Genomic DNA, 15,095 nt, shown 5'->3' on the forward strand with positions numbered 1-15,095 from the left:
AGCTCCCTGCTCCCATTCACCTTCTGGGCAGACAAGGATCCCCCTCCCCTCTCAGACACAATCTTCTTTGTGCCAGGGCTGGAAGGAACCTTGTACCCATCCAGAATCTGGCTTGGCTGGCAGCTTCAGCATCTGTCTCTCCCTTCTGCTCTTCTCTGGCTGGACTCTTCTCCCAGTCTCCACTCTTGGCTCATGCCTCCATGTGAGCATGTGGGGTACCTAGGCCTCTTATTCTCCACTTTCTGAATTTCCGGGGTCCTATGGGATCTGGCTCCAGCTGTCTCCGACCAGTGCATGTCTGCTTTAACCCATTCAATGATGAACCGGGCTCTTCCCCTGGCTCTGGCCATGGCGGCATCAGTGCTTCATGACTGGATTTTCCTCGGGGAATGTGTGTAGCAAGGTCCAGGGTCAGTAACTGTTACAACCCTGTTCAAGTCTCCCCACACCCATTAATGTGTCTACTTTCATAACACATCTTCATCATATCCTGAAAATTTAATCAAGAAAAAAAAAGGGGGGGGGGGGGGAAGAACCCATCTATCAATGGAATGGCACTTGTATGTCTAATGCCACTTACATGCCTGATAGAATCTGGCCCTCTGGAGGTATTTTGGCTCAATCTTTCTTGCCACTTACATCACTGTAAACCAGGATGTACTTATATTAGTGAAATTGGCAGAGTAATCAGTAGCATAATGAAACTGAAGTAGTCACATCAATTAAAATTTCTCTACTGTGGAGAAGACCTTAGCTAAAGACTATAGACTAATACTGGCAAAAAACTAATGGGGGTACAATATGAGATACACTGCCTCCCTAGGAGGTAAAAGCATATTGCTCTGAGCTGCCACTTCAAGAGTTACTGTTCCACAACAAGATTGAGGTTTAATGTCATAATTCATCATAATAAGTAACAACAGAAGAAGGACTTTGTTTCCAGAGCATCATCTAAGAATGAGTATAGAATTAGATTGCTTACATAAATGTCAGGGTTTATTTTAGGGCAACCCCACAAACTAATGACATCTTTAATTTGCAGTTTTACATATAAACAGCATCTGTTAAGATCACAGTTTCAATAACAGTATTAGTTCCAGTTGCAGGATCTGGGCATTGACTGTGCTTTTCCTGAGAAGGGAAAGTAATTATTTGTTGTTAGTCTGAGTATTAGAGAAATTTTAAAATATGGAGTAAAGTCATATCAACTGACATACAATATATCATATAATTAAAATTACTATCCAGCATTAATCTGTTGCGTTTATTGTGGCAGAATTATAAAATATTCAATTTATAATTTGATAATCTTGACCCAGAGGAGCAGGAAAGGGAAACTTTTATAATCAACAGGAAAAATTATTATTTTTTCCATTATATAATTGTATAGTTTCAAAAGGCAAAGGACATGCTAATTGTGGCCGTGAAGAAAGGAGATTGCTTTCCAGGCTGCTTTTCATGCTTATTTGCTAGACTGCGGTCTTCTGCTGAATAATCACATATTTATATGTAGTCCCTCAGAATGTCTAGAAGAGATTTGTTCAGGCAACAGCTTTAACTGTATGCAGATTTAGTGTCATCAGGAAATATATTTGATGGGGTAATTGTCCAAAGTGGTGTTTAGGGATTAGGTACAAGTCTTATTTGCTAATGCTTGTGCACTGCTATGAAAATATAGCCAGATAAGTTACTATAATGTATAAATATTAAATTTGGGAAAGAAGCTTGGCATCAACATTAGTATCACTGAGATCTAATCCTTTAGTTATCATATTGCCTTAGGATTGGTTACAGAAAAATTTACAACTCTTTCATTTCATCCACAGTTTGCCCCCCCCCCCCCCCCCCCCCCCCAACAACAAACCTAGTTTAAAGCCCTTCATTGGAGATCAGGCAACCTGAAGGGAACAGACTCTAACTTTAGAAGAGAGATGAAGACCATCTCTTCCCAGGATGCCTCTCTCATGCAAGTGTGGATTGTGGTTGTAGAAGCCAAAAGCCACACGATGGCACCAACTCCGGAGCTGCAGGTTGATTTCCCTGATGCAGGTGTCTTGATGCTGATGGTGACTGCTGACCGGAAGGATGGATGAGAAGACCACCTGTACCCCTGACTTCTTAAGCCTGGTCCCCAGAACTCTGTAGTCACTGATGACGTAATCTACTCCTGGCCACATCATTTGTGCCCACATGGATGAGGACCATGGGATAGTAATCAGAGGGCTGGATGAGTTTGGGAATCCTCGCAGTGATGTCCCGGATCCGGATTCTGGGTAGGCAGCAAACCTTCCATGCTGTGGGATCCGATCAAGAGATAGGCCCCTCCATGCCTTTCAGAAGGGAGTTGCCCACCATGATGACCTGGCATCTTTTCCTCTCAAGTGCTCAATTGTCACTCAGCCTGCCTGGTGTTTGTTGTGGATGTGTCTTCTCCTGTGGCTTCCTCTGCTGCATCATCCTCCAGTCCTGCCAGGGCTTTGTATCTGTTCCCCAGTTGCATTGGGGAAGCAGTCACAGCCGCACACTGTCTAGCTCTAGAGGTGACCATCCTCCATTCAGCTGTCTTGGGACTTTCCCGTGATGTCTGGTCCTGCAGAGAATTAAACTATCCATCAATCTTGTCCTCTGCAGCCCTGATCCCCTGCAGCCTGCTCACTTCTGCCTGCAATTCCCTCACCCACCCCTCCAGGGCCTCAATATAGGCACATGCTGGACAGGCAAGGAAACCCCTGGCCCTCATGCTACCCCCAGGCTTCAGAGGTCCCACCAGGCAAGCTCCACAGGCAGGGAGCCAGGGCACTGCCGGCCCATCCAAGAGGCCTGTCTTGGTGGAGGCCTCACAGGAGATCCAGGTGGGAAGCAGCAGCAGGGCAGGGTCCTGGCTGTGCTACATGTCCCCACCCCCATAGTACCCCCCTTCCTCATTCACTTACCTGGAGTCTCTGTCAGAAGCTCCCATATACTCCTACACAGTCTGTACTCCTACCCATGAAATGGCCTGCAAACTGCCTGCAAACTGCTCCCCTTTTGGCAGTCCCTGGTCACAGGCTCCCTGGTTGCCTGGGAAGTCTCCTTTTATACCCTTCCGGGCCTGGGCTGACTCAGGTCCAGGCAGCAGTCACACAGCAGTCAGTAATCCCATAGCAGTCAACATCCACCCAGCAGTCAGCACTCTCTCTCAGCTTCTCAGAGCACACCCCCCACCAAACAAACAAACAGTCAGCTAAGACAAAGGTACAGGCAGCTGAATCACTTACCATTGCTGGGAAGGATCTGGTGCCTGGCCTGGCTTCTCTCCTCCTTCTTCCTCCCTCCTCTTGCCTACAGCAACTGCCTGAAAACTGCTCCCCTGTTGGCAGTCCCTGGTCACAGGCTTCCTGGTCACCTGAGAAATCATCCTTTTCAGCATCCTCTGTCACTAGGTTGCCTCCCCCATTTAGTAAAGGACCCACATTTTCCCTGATCCTCCTTGTTACTAACATACTTGTAGAAACCATTCTTGTTACCCTTCATGTCCCTTGCTAGCTGCTACTCCAACTGCACCTTGGCCTTCCTGACTTCATCCCTGCATGCCCAAGCAATACTCTTATACTCTTCCCTAGTTGTTTGTCCAATCTTCCATTACTTATAAGCTTCCTTTTGTGATTTACTTTACTGAAGAGTTTCCGCTAAGCCAAGCTGGTCTTCTGCCATAATTGCTACCCTTTCTACACACCAAGTAATCTTCCTGTGCCTTCAGTAAGGTTTCTTTAAAAGTACAGCCAGCTCTCTTGGACCCCTCTTCCCCCAGACTGGCTTCCCAGGGGATCCTGCCCATGAGTTTACTGAGTGGGTCAAAGTCTGCTTTTCTGAAGTCCAGGGTCCTTACTCTACTGATCTTCCTTCCTTTCCTCTGGATCTTAAACTCAAGCATCATGTGGTTGATGCTACCCAAGTTGCTGTCCCCACCAATTCTTCCCTGTTTATGAGCAGCAGGTCTAGAAGAGTACAGCCTCTAGTTGGCTGTTCTATCACTTGCACAAGGAAGTTGTACAAAAACGTCCTAGATTTTCTGTTCACTGCTGTATTGCCCTCCCAGCAGATGTCAGGGTGATTGAGGTTCTCCATAAGAATCAGGGTCTGTAGTTGAAAAAGTTCTGCTACCTGTTTGAAGAAAACCTCATGCACCACATCCTCCTGGCCTGGTAGTCTAAAGCAGACCCCACCACAACATCACCCTTGTTGCTCACCCCTCTGAGCCTAACCCAGAGACTTTTAACAGGCCTATCTCTAGTTTCATACTGGAGGTCTGAGAAATCATATGGCTCTTTTACATAAAGTGCAAGTCCTCCTCCTCTCATTCCCTGACTGTCCTTCCTGAACAGTTTATACCCACCTGTGACAGTGCCCCAATCAGGTAAGCTATCCCACCAAGTCTCTGTTATTCCAATCAGGTCATAGTTCTGTGACTGTAAAAGGACTTCCAATTCTTCCTGCTTGTTTCACAGGCTCTGTGCATTGATGTATAGCACCTTAGGTAACTAGCCGATTGTCCTGATTTCTCAGAAAGAATAAGAAGGCTTCCCCTATTGCCCACTCCTGCTTGTGCTTCCTTCAGGCCAGCCACTTCCCCACTTACCTCAAAGCTTTGGTCTCCATCCACCAGTGAACCTAGTGTAAAGTACTCCTCATTAGGCTAGCAAGCCTATCTGTGAAAATGCTCTTCCCTCTTTTCATCAGGTGCATCTTGTCTCTTCCTAGCAATCCTTCTTCTTGGAACATCACCCCATGGCCAAAGAAGCCAAAACCCTGCTGGCGACACCACGTGAGCAGCCATGTTTTGATCTGCAGAATGTACCTGCTTCTGCCCAGGCCCTTTCCTATGACCCTTATACTTACACTGATTACCAAACAGTTTGAAATTAATTAATATTTTTGTCCATCAATAGTTCTGTAGTTCCAGGTATGTATTAGCCTCAAGTCCTAAATTAATATTTACAGATATACTGTAAAAGTAGTATTGTTCCTGCTTCCCAAAATCCTCTCCCTCTGCTGGGCATTGGATATTTTCCTTTCAAGAGAAAAAATGTTTTCTATAGGACAAATTCTGCTTGTACACTACCCTTTACAAAGGATAAATGACAGCCAAGAAAGCATAACCTTGTTGCACAAATAATAGAAGTATATTTTATGGAGCTTTATCCTTGATACTGTAGATGTTTGTTTTGGCACACAGAAGGAGCAATCACTAGATCCACAATTGTGTAAATTATTCAGCCAAGAAGTAGAAGTGGTAAGGTGTTCAGTTGTTCAGTTGTTCTTAGAGTTTATGGGGAGGTTGTCCCATGGTATATTGATTGGTTTGCAAGAAAGTTTTCTTTCCTGCACCAAAAAGAATGGAGTTGTTACATACACCTCTTATGAAGTTTTAAGCTATTTTATGAATTTCATAAGTCCAGATCTCGATGTACTTGAAAGGCTGCTTAAAACCTACAGGGCTCCTTTTCATCTGCTGGTTGTTTGATGGGGGGGGGGGGGTTGTTTAATTTTGTTTTGTTTTGCTTTTCTTTTCATTTGTTTTCTCTTACTGGAATTAATTATCTATTCTGTTGGGTTTTTTAAATCCCATGCTTTATGCGCTATCCTAAAACTTAGCTGAATAAGAGTTTTTTAAAAAATTATTTATAGAATTACTTTACAAATGAACAATTCATCATTTTTTATTCACCAGCATTTTTATTCTGTTCTGTTACTCTGTGGAAGCTTGGATTAACATCACTGAAAACAAAATCTGGCCTGGAATTTGATGTTGTAACTTTTTAAAAAGATGATAATGGAAGACAGGAGGATAATGCTAAGACACAGTAACAAAATGTCAGTGGTTACATTAGCTGTCTTGTGAGGAATTAGTTGCTATCTGTATTGTTTTACTGCACACTGTCCCAATCTTTGATGCTCTACTACTTAATTTATGAGATTTTTTTTTTTTAGGCTAGAATATGATTAGATTGGTTTTATGGACCAGGTAATATTAACACAAGCAGTTTTAAACCATGGTTTAATATCCACTGATTAGCAAAGATTAGTTATCAAGAAATAAGGATATCAAAGCTGAGCAATTAATGAATTCTAACTTTTAGGCCTATAATCAGCAAAAAAATTTCACCTGCCCACCCCTAAAAAAAACAACAAAACAAAACACAACACTCCAGGACAAATCACGGTCCCCTCCCAAAAAGCTGTGAACAGTTTATTGTGATCTACACGAGAGGTTTACTGTACACTAGGCTAATTAGTTGTGTATCAAACAACTCGGCATCAACATGCATGCACCTATTAAGCTGGAGTAAACTAATTTAGCAGGATAATACTTGTATTTACAATTTTTTTTACTTGTAGTTTTTTACTTTGAAGCAACACCTATGTAGATGTTGACCCAGCTGGCTGGAGCACAAGGGTGCTTCAGTGTGGAGGTTGCCTTCTAGCTAGACCTGCACTGAAGTATTGTTGTACCTAAGTCAGCCCCTCTGCAACACTCTGAGCTGGGGGGGAGCAGTCCCAGGCTGGCAGGCTGACTCCCCGGGTCCCCTGCCAGTTAGGGCTGCTCCAACTGAGCTCAATGTGCTGCAATCACAGGTGCACATGAAGAAGTGGCAATAAACTCCGGAGCAATAAACTCTGGAGTTTATTGCTTTGCATTAATATGCGCCTGTAGACATGACCACTGACAAGTTTTGCTCACATAATGTTACCACCCCTGGTTCACAACCACATCTAAGCAGTACACATGTGGGTAGAGACAAAAGCCATAAAAGGATCAAGGTCTGACTGGAGGGAATGACTGAAATCTTGCAGCTTCCAAAATTAAGATCCATTATAATACTTGAAATGCTTATACTAATTTGTGTAATATTTTCATAGATTTCATAGACGTCATAGACATTCAGGCTGGAAGGGACCCCAGAGGATGATCGAGTCCAGCCCCTTGCCCCATGAGCAGGAAGTCAGCAGGGATCATAGGATCCCAGCAAGATAAACATCCAAATGTGTCTTGAAGGCATTCAAAGTGGGTGCTTGAAACATCTCCAGTGGCAGTCTATTCCAAACCTTGGGGGCTCTGACAGTAAAGAAGTTCTTCCTTATGTCCAGCCTGAATCGGTCGCAGCAGAGTTTGTGACCATTCGATCTTGTCATCCCTTGGGGTGCTCTGGTGAACAGACGTTCCCCCAGATCCTGGTGAGCACCCATATTAAACTTATAGGTGGCCACCAGATCACCCCTGAGCCTGCACTTTTCTAGGTTGAAAAGTCCCATGGCTCTCAGCCTCTCATCATAAGGTCTGTTTTCCTGACCTCTGATCATGCACGTGGCTCTCCTCTGAACTCTTTCAAGCTTCTCCACATCCTTTTTGAATTGTGGAGCCCAAAACTGGACACACTACTCCAGCTGTGGCCTCACCAAGGCCGACTACAATGGGAGAACGATGTCCCAGGATTTGCTTAAGAAGCGTCTATGGATGCAAGCCAGCATTTTGCTCACTTTACTAGCCGCAGCATCACATTAAAGACTCATGTTCATCTTGTGATCAACCATGACCCCCAAGTCCCTTTCATCCGTAGTGCTAACCAGCATAGCACTGCTGAGCCTATAAGGATGCTGCAGGTTTTTCCTCCCAAGGTGGAGAAGCTTGCATTTTTCAGTGTTAAACACCATCAGGTTCTCATTCACCCATTTCATGAGCCTGTCAAGATCTGCCTGGATCACCCTCCTGTCCTTAGGTGTGGATGCTTCACCCCAGAGTTTGGTGTTGTCGGCAAACCTGGTCAGTCTGCTGAAAAAGGTGTTGAAAAAAATGCCTTTTGATAGTAGCCTAGCCTATTTAACTGTGGATGAAATCTTATCTACTTGTTACTTTTATGTCATACAGACTCATCTGATCCAATATAAGGGATTTTTTGAGCCTGCATAAAAATCAAGTACAAAAAATAGAAGATGAAAAACTTGTACAAAACAGCAAAGGTAGAACACATTTAAGTCCTGTACTGCAAACAAGATATACTTAAGAATAACATCATGAAAGAGAGACAGATGTGCTTCTGAAATAAAAGGTAAACAGAAAGAAAGGTACCGTTAAAACAGAACAATTAAACCAGCTAAACAACTAAAATGCACTGCCCTAAAAATAACAAAAAGCTATGGAGATGGAACAAAAGCAGAAAACAGATCCAAGTCAAATTAAAGAAGAGAAAGAACAAAATGAAACTGCATTGAACAGGCAACACTTTAGAACTAGAGATAAATAAAAGGAAACAATAAAAAGAGAAACTGTTTGCTGAAGCCAAAGATATTTAAATGAAAAAAAAAAGCCCTGATACAAAAGTAAAGCTACATAGGTGACAAACAGGCACAACTTTAAACTTATCTCTATTTGAGACAGGGATTGAGACCTCTGGGGCTTGCAGGGAGATTTAAAGGTTTAGGAGGAAAAAAAAGCACTTTTTTTTTTTTTAGCTTGTATTTACTTTGTATCACTGAGCATTGAACATGATAAGAGAGAAGTGATAATGGAATATGATAAGGTGAAATATGTCTGGTGCAATACAATTCATGTCACTAGGTGCAACTAGCAAAACTTGCAAACAAATAAAAGATGTTCATTGAGATGCCATGGCTCAAATCCACAGCCCAGCTCTCATAGTGGTAGGGAGATGAGTGGGATGCAAGATAGCAGGTAGGGGAAGAATCCTCATCCTCAGATTGCAAAGCTGCTCTTTATTTGCATAACATTACATAACAGAGGATACTGTTTCACTCTAATAGCTAAAGCAGTAACTCTAGTTCCCACTTTTGATGGAAGGAATTAGAAAATCCACTCAAACAGGATTCGTCCAGCCTCTGATTTGCAGTTACATAGGAAATGATAATCTGCAAGGAGCACAGGCAACAGGGTACACAATACAGGGTGCAGACAGAAGCTTTGCAAGAAGTATTCTGAGTTATAACTATGAACGCTGCGTGCCACCAGAGGCTGGAGGAGGGAAGCACGGTGAGCTCCCGCAAGTGGTGCTGAACTGGTGGCAGTGGGAGTGTGGCAGTGGTGAGCAGCAAGCTCCCGCAGACAGCCACAGTGCTGTCAGCGGGGGGACGGGGGAGTGGAGGGGTGGAGAGTGCTGACCAGCTGCAGGTGCCTTTGGCAGTGTCATCAGTGCTTTTTGTAGAGGGTGCACAGCCAATCTCAGGGGGTGCACATGCACCCACATGCACCCCCTACGCATCGCCAATGGTTATAACAATCCCCTGGACCAAACAAAAGTTCACTATTTGTTCCAGGGAGGAGGGAAATCTATCTTCTGGCTTTGAGCCTGCATCCCATATCCCTAGAAATGACCCCTTCTCCCTCCCAGCCTGTCCCTTTTTCAGAATAGGAGGGGGGGAAAGAGAGCAGAGGGAGCTTGTTCTAAGGGTTCTCCAGCCAGTGCTGGAAGGTGAGGTGGGTGAACTGGGAACTCCAATACACACATCTCAACCTCCGGCAGGGAATGAAAAAAAACTCAGACCAAACTCCATCCACTCCTTTTCCCTTCTCCCATTCTGAAAATTGCTCAAAGACTGGGAGGCAGAAAGAAGTTATAGAAGATGCTATGTTCTGAAACATCTTCATATGAGCTCTCATGAAATGAGGTTTCAGATTTTTGCAGGATCAGCCCTTTTAAAGTGCTTTGCAGCCATGCACTTCTATTTGGTCATGGCTGTAGAGCACTTTCAGGGGCCAGCTCAGGCAAAAATTGTCACTGCTTTCTGCACCCACAGACCCAAGTAGAAAATGCATCCCTTTCCCCCATGTTCTCATCTTCACATAGGCTTCCAGACAGAATCACTTTTTATTGGTTCTAGTCTGGACTAATGACTCAGAGGTGAAAGGGTCCTATTTTTACCATTCCTAAGAAAGCCTGGCTAAGTGCTGACATTTATTGGGCGGGAGGGAGGTGGAGTTAGGGGAAGGTTAGATCAGGTTCAAAATGACCACCAGATGTAAGGTAAATGGGGTTGGGGGGGACTAGCAGGGGGTTGTAGGGACAGGGTGGAAACAGGCTTGGGGGGGGGGGTGGGAATCTGCAGGGGGATGGGAAGGCAGGTGGGTTCTGTGGGAGCAATTGGTGGGATGGGTGATACAGGTGGTATTTGTGGGGGAGTGGGATAGCAGGCAGGATCTAAAGAAGGGACTGGAAGGGCAAATGGTGTCTATGGGGAGTTTCTGGAGTCCAGGAGGATCTGGTGGGATCAGCAGGATTTTCAAGGTCCACAGGAGGCTTAGAAGGGGGAACCAGGGGCTATTTTTAGCCCCACAATCCCTCCAGAAAACCTATACTCCGATCCTTCCTGCCCCTCCCTTCACCAATATTTACTTCCTCAGCTCCTGGCAGTGGTGAATGCTGATGAAACAAGCAGCACTTGGAGTGGCTTGCAGAAAGGAGGGCAGGGGGGAGAGTTGGTGTGGTTATCTGGTCCACAGCGGGACAAGGGGCCAGAGAGGCTAAAAATAGCCTGATGCTGGGCAAGGCTTGTGTGGAAAGTACAGGCTTGGAGCTGGGGCAAGGGGCTGGGCTGGTAACTATACAGAAGTCCCATGCCCTGATCTAACCTGGATAGAGCAAGTCTGATACTACATTTATCCAGATCTGTCTTAGACCAGGTTCTGCATTTTTAGACAAGTCTGAGAGTGCAGCACTTCTGTACTGTTATAGGTTTAGATTGATTTCTGATCCTTGAAATTAGTTCTGAGTGTAAAGTACGCACCTAGAGTGAACTAAGTTAAATTGGGTGGCCATTTTGATCCTGAACTAACCTCCCCTTAGTCCCCCAAATGTCTGCACTTAGCACCTGTTCACCACAGGTACAGTACTTTCATAGTACTGGTGAATTATGTTCACTGGCCTAGTGAAGGAAGGATGCTACAATCTGGGAATAGCACTGAATTTACCCTTAGTAGCTTCTATCATCTCTTCTTCTGTTCTTAATTAACAGAGGAAGCTTGTTTATAGGCTTCAGGCTAGAGGCAGTCACCCTTGCCCCCAATTGGGTGTGTAGCAGTAATTGCTGCAGCTGCAAACACTCCATTAAAGTCACAGGGTCCATCAAGCCTGCAGGGTATGCTGCAGCTGTCTCTCCTCCTGTCAATGTTTTTGCTGTGCTGTAATTTCAAAGCCTAGCCTTGTTGCCTGCTACTTGCAACTTTCTGGTTAGAGAACATGGACTGGAGTCTCCAGCACTTGGCTTATATGCCATCATGTACATCCACACAAAGTGGGTATAACATATGGCTATATCCATACTGATGAACAGGCAATTGAACTATGTACATCAAACTAAGTTGAGGTGGTTTCCTTTTAGCAAAGACAGAAATAAGACACTTTCCAGTTAAGAATAACCTGAAAGTAGAAGAACACGTATGATGTGACCACCAGGGAATCCCATGTTCACTCCTGATGGTATATTCTCTGTTACAGTACCCTGTGTTGGCCATGACCTCTGCCTCACTGCTCCTGCTTCCTTCTAGTAGCAGGGGTAGGGGTCTACTACTACAGGCACATTATAGTCATTACATTTAGATTGATCAGAACTTTTCAAGATATCTTTCTGGTTTAGATCCAGTTGGAGCTGATTCGTTTAAGAGAAAAGTTACTCATGGTTTTGTAGTGAAACATACAATGTAAAGATTGCTACTGTGAAGGTGCATTATGTGACACACCTGAGTCTGTCTGTTTGCTACAATTACAATATATATCAGAAAGAATATGTAAGGGGATGGCTAAATGATTAAGATAAAGGAACAGCAATCAAAGATTAACTTGTTAATGAAAGGAAGAAGAAAAGAAAAAGATATGCAGGACAAAAATGTTATAAAGGACACCTGAACTGTTAATTTTAATTACGGACAAGCAAGTGACATAAAAGGAAGTTATTTTCTACAAGAAGTGAAAGTGATACCTTCTTTTGCTCCAGATATAGTAGAAAAATGAGTCATTTAGACAGCTTTAATAAAACAATAGCAGAGGAAAAAAGGATGCAGTGTCATGAAGGATATAGGAAAAAAAACCTGACGTTCTGCAGAGCAAGTCTGTATTCTTTATCTTGCATTGTACAGGATAATTAGGTTGCTAATTCCTAGCCTTGTTTTTTTTAAGCCAACAGTTACCTACCCCTCCCATTTTCCATGCTGTATAATCTCCCCTTACTATCTGTCCTTAGCTACATGTTTTTAAATAGAATGTTATTTTATTTAAAATAACATTCTTCTTCCATGTAAAAATTTGAAAGAGAGGAATGTTTCCCCTCATACAGTATACAGAACTTGAGATTCTGCATTGCACAGCAATATTCTTCTCACCCAAATAGCATAGCCAGAGGCCAAGGCCAACACAGGCTATATACCCCCAAGGTGGCCTGAGGACTCCCTGGTGGTTTCACTGTCCCTGTTCTCCTTCTCCAGCTCCCCAATTTGGCCTCAACCCCTTGATGCTATGCCTTGATGTTTAAATTAATGTATATATTTAGGAGGCTGCCTTCAGAGAACTGTAATTTGGCCTTTGGTGCCTTCCTCTGCCCTGCTCATCATCAAACTACAAGTCTGCCTTATCCTTGCACCCTAGCCTTAGCAGGGCTCTTTCTTTCTTTCTGCCTTCTCACCCTGGGCCCCTGGCCCCATCTTATCCTAGTTTGGGCCCTCATCCCCATCTTATTTCAACCTCTGCCAGGCTTCCACCTGCCCTGCTTCCACTGGGCTTCTGTCCCTCTCTGGGCTTCACACCTCTCCCCAGGTTTCGTTAGCTGCTCAACTCAACTTTCTGCAAGCTGCATTCCCCCAGACTGCCTCCTGCCACACCATTCCTGCATCCTTCCAGTAGCAGGGGCAGGGGTCTGCTGCTACAAGTACATATAGCCATTGCATTTAGATTGACCTAACAAGGATTGGTCAATCTAAATGCCCATCTGTGAAGGTGTTCAGTGGGGCTAAATCAGGCATAACATGGTGGGCCTGATCTAACTTTGTTCACCTAAGGAAGTGAATGAAGTTGGATCAGGAACTCGTTAACCAAATCTATCAATCACCTGATGCATTTTGAAGCATAGCCCCGAGGCTGGGAAACCCAGCTGCTTGTCACAGGCCCAGCCTCACGACTGTGCTCTTCCCACCCACCTGACCCTCACTGGGTTATTTTTTTTTTAGCCTGCCAATACCACCCCAAGCCTGGACCCGCCACTTCTCCCATCTTGCCAAACGCTCTCGGACCTGCCAATCCCCTTTACCTCCACAGACCCACTAGCCCCTCCAATCCTGCCTACCTTTCCCCCTACCCAAATTACGTACTCCAGTTTCCTTACATGTCTCTAAAGAAGAGAGAGCATCTCTGCATACTGTTCCTGGACTACATTTATGCAGTTTAAGTGAACCATTTAAATGTAGACCAGGTATATAAATGACTATATTCCCTCACAAAGCCTAGGATCTGTGCACAGCCCAAATCTTGTAAAAGATATGTGCCATACATATCTCCGGTCTTTCTGTTTTTAAGTCAAAGGTGTGTAAGTGAAGATGTGCAAACTAGATTTCCACTAGCTAGTTTTACTGAAAGCAATGAAGCTGCAGCAGCATAGAGTCATGCTAGACCTTGTGCTGCTCTGCCTGGCTGTTAAAAGGGTGCCTCCCTTCAGGGTATCTGGCTCCAGGTTCCCCGTGAGCATCAGCAAGTCTGAATCTGTTGGTGTGTTTCCAATTGCCAGTCCTGATGTAACCCATCTGAAGGGAGCTGCAGAGAACAGGGGTCAATTCAAACCTGCTTCAGGCAGTGCTGTTAACCTGCTCTTTTTTGGTGGAAACGAGACTTGTAAAAGAAATATACTACGTAGAATTTCTTAATTCTTAGCCCTTTATTTCAGGGGCTATATCCACTTTATATAAAAGTGGATATATATATCCACTTTTCCTGCATATTGCTGTACTGAGAATAGAAGTTTATCATGGCCATAGTATTTATCTATCCAGTCAGGCAGGCAGTCACCTGTTAACCATGTAAGAATATAAGAACTGCCTTATATTCTGACTAGGTCAGATCATAGATCCATCTAACCATAGAGGAGGCCAGGTACTATTGTACCATTTCCTTCAGTGGAGACCTAAAGAGTTTCTTCCTCTTGTGTTATGCCTGCCTATTCATTTCTGTACATGATAAGGCAGAAGAACATGTAGCCTTTTTTTTTTAACCATTCTAATAAAAGCCTTTCCAGTGTATTTTTCCCCACTCTACTGATCTAATTTTTACTGAACCCACAAATATAACACATGGTACAACATAAAACCATGGAGAGAAAAATGTTAAAGCACCCAATAATCCCCAAGGGAAAAAATAAAGGGGGGAGGAAGGTATAAAGAAAAAAGCTTAACACAAGAACATTAACAAGCAACACATGCACATTTAAATCAGAAAAAAACTCTACAGTTGGTAGCAACTGAAAGTGTATAGGTCTGGTGACCTCATCTATTTAGGCCTTCTTTCCACTAACACAATAATATATGTGTAAAATAATTAATACTACATCTCTTAGGCACGTGTTCTTCACCCCTTTCTCCCCTCCCCACCACATCCCCATGCCCCACAAGGCAAATAATTACCTGGAAATCTGAAATAATGTGGTCGTAAAAAGAGAGAGCAAGAACAAGATGTACCATTACAGACAAGCCAGTCTAGCAATTTAGACCGGTTCCTTGCTGTTTTGCAATTAGTTATGAATTCTTGAATCTCCAGTCTCCTTGCAGGTGAGGAACAATGGAAATGATGAGAGCCAATCATCAATACTGAGCAAGCTCCCTACCTCCCTAACATGGTGGGTTGCAGTCACAACTCTGCTAACTGGCTCTGACTGCTGAATAGCCTCTGGCACAGAAACTTGAAACAGGAATAAACATGGCTTAGGATCACATTTGTAAATGTGTCTAGAAAGAAACTAGAAGCTAACAAATGTGTGCAAAAAGGCTACACCATGTTTTTTCTGGAGCATTCACATTAATGCTTATTCTGCTGCAGTAAATGAAAGCATAGTCATTATCTGCTGACCAG

The 15,095-nt window shown here is 43.9% G+C and overlaps 1 long non-coding RNA gene across 1 annotated transcript; it reads right to left on the reverse strand.

Moving 5' to 3' along the window:
• Positions 1-1,839: 1,839 nt before the first annotated feature.
• LOC132252115 (uncharacterized) lies at positions 1,840-14,856 on the reverse strand. The gene is made up of 3 exons (XR_009463887.1): positions 14,651-14,856; positions 3,258-3,385; positions 1,840-2,590 (listed from the first exon to the last, which is right to left on the reverse strand). It is a non-coding gene; the product is annotated as an uncharacterized LOC132252115 (long non-coding RNA).
• Positions 14,857-15,095: the final 239 nt, after the last annotated feature.

This window comes from Alligator mississippiensis, chromosome 1 (assembly GCF_030867095.1).
Source record: "Alligator mississippiensis isolate rAllMis1 chromosome 1, rAllMis1, whole genome shotgun sequence".
Lineage (NCBI taxonomy): Eukaryota > Metazoa > Chordata > Crocodylia > Alligatoridae > Alligator > Alligator mississippiensis.